We start from the raw sequence: 2,448 nt of genomic DNA, 5'->3' as shown, positions 1-2,448 counted from the left end.
AAAAAAAAAAAAAAAAAAAAATGGACCTCATTTGTCTTCTTCTTTGCTGAATCCCAAAGCAGTCAGCACAGTGCTGGTATATACAACATTTTTGATAAATATTAATTAGCCTGGGCAACATAGCAAGAACCCAACTCTACAAAAAAATTTCTAAAAATTAGCCACTGGGTAAGTGGCTCACGCCTGTAATCCCAGCATTTTCGGAGACTGAGGCTGGTGGATCACCTGAGGTCAGGAATTTGAGAACAGCCTGGCCAACATGATAAAACCTATCTATACTAAAAACTACAAAAATTAGCCGGGTGTGGTGGCAGGCGGCTGTAATATTAGCTACTCAGGAGGCTGAGGCAGGAGCATCACTTGAACCTGGGAGGCCGAGGTTGCAGTGAGCCAAGACCATGCCACTGCACTCCACTCTGGGCTACAGAGTAAGACTCCATCTCAAAAAAAACAAAACAGCCAGGTGCAATGGCTCACACCTGTAATACCAACACTTTGGGAGTCTGAGGCGGATCGCCTGAGGTTGGGAGTTCCAGACCAGCCTGACCAACATGGAGAAGCCCCACCTCTACTAAAAGTACAAAAAATTAGCTGAGTGTGGCGGCGCGCGGCAGTAATCCCAGCTACTCAGGAGGCTGAGGCAGGAGAATCTCTCTAACCTGGAAGGCCGAGGTTGCGGTGAGCTGAGATCGTGCCATTGCACTCCAGCCCAGACAATAAGAGCAAAACTCTGTCTCAGAAAACAAACAAACAGACACTACCAACAACACCAACAACAAAAAATTAGCCCAGCGTGGTGGTGCACCTGTAGACCCAGTGACTCAGGAGGCAGAGGCAGGAGGATTGCTTAAGCTCAGCAGGTCAAGACTGCAGTGAGCTGTGATCACATCACTGCACTCCAGCCCAGGCAATAGAGTAAGACTTTGTCTCACCGGGCGCGGTGGCCCGGCCTTTCTTTCCGTTTTAATCTTTCATCCCCCTCTTACGATGCTGTTGATAGATTGATTTTCAATAAAGTAAAATAAAGTGTGTGTTTCTACTCTGTGATCAGCACTACTAGGTTCACTAGGGATGGGAGTCACTGAGATAGAGAATGCTAGAATTGAAGGACTCTCACAGAGCACCGGAGACATAGTAAATGCTTAACAACATGATCCTCACTCTCCACTTGAAGTCACGAGTTTGAGACCAGTCTGGCCAATATGACTAAACCCCGTCTTTACCAAAAATACAAAAACTAGCTGGGGGGTGGTGGTACATGCCTGTAATCCCAGCTACTTGGGAGGCTGAGGCAGAAGAATCGTTTGAACCTGGGAGCAGAGTTTGCAGTGAGCCAAGATCACACCACTGCATTTCACCCTGGGCAACAGAGCAAGACTTTGTCTCTAAATAAATAAATAAATAAATATTGGCTGGGCACAGTGGCTCACGCCTATAATCCCAGCAATTTGGGAGACCGAGTCAGGAGGATCTCCTGAGGTCAGGAGTTCAAGACCAGCCTAGCCAACATGGCAAAACACTGTCTCTACTAAAAATACAAACAATAGCTGGGCATGGTGGTGGGCACCCGCCAGCTACTCTGGTGGCTGAGTCAGGGGAGTTGCCTGAACGTGGGAGGCAGAGGTTGCAGTGAGCAGAGATCATGCCATTGCACTCCAGCCTGGATGACAGAGCAAGACTCTGTCTCAAAAATAAATAAATAAATAAAAATAAAAACATGTTCCTCACTCTCTAATATTTTGTCATCTTTTGGGAGACAGGAGAAGTAGAAGAAAAAAATGGTGAACAGAACAGCACTGTCTCTATGTGCTGGAGGAATTCAGAAAAGGGAGCGAGCAATTTGGGTGATTTAATTAGTGATGTCTGAGAACCCAGCTGAGAGGGCTGTAGTGGGGGTCTCATTCAAGACAGGTGTACTAGCTGAGAGAGTGAGCACAGGGATGGAAAACCAGGAACAGGAAAATAACTGAGAAACACATCAGCATGAGGGTGGCTGGCGGGAGCCATGGCTCATGCCTGTAATCTCAGCCATGTGGGAAAGGGAGGCAGGAGGACCACTTGAAGTCCAGGAGTTCAAGACCAGCCTGGGCAACCTAGCAAGACCCCCGTCGCTACAAAAAAAAGTTTAAAAATTAGCCAAGCATACTGACCCACTCATTGGGACTGTAGGTATGGTGGCGTATAGTCCCAGCTTTGGGGGAAACTGAGGCAGCAGGTTCTTTTGAGCCTAGGAGGTCAAGGCTGTAGTGAGCTATGCTAGTGCCGCTGCACTCCAGCCTCGGTGCCAGAGTGAGGCCTTGTCTATAAAACAAACAACCAAACATGTCAGAGTGGCAATAGAAATAATAGAAGGCCGGGCGCGGTGGCTCAAGCCTGTAATCCCAGCACTTTGGGAGGCCGAGGCGGGTGGATCACGAGGTCAAGAGATCGAGACCATCCTGGTCAACA

Source organism: Cebus imitator, unplaced genomic scaffold (genome assembly GCF_001604975.1).
Source record: "Cebus imitator isolate Cc_AM_T3 unplaced genomic scaffold, Cebus_imitator-1.0 Scaffold61, whole genome shotgun sequence".
NCBI classification, from domain to species: domain Eukaryota; kingdom Metazoa; phylum Chordata; class Mammalia; order Primates; family Cebidae; genus Cebus; species Cebus imitator.
Note: the sequence above shows the minus strand (reverse complement) of the source record.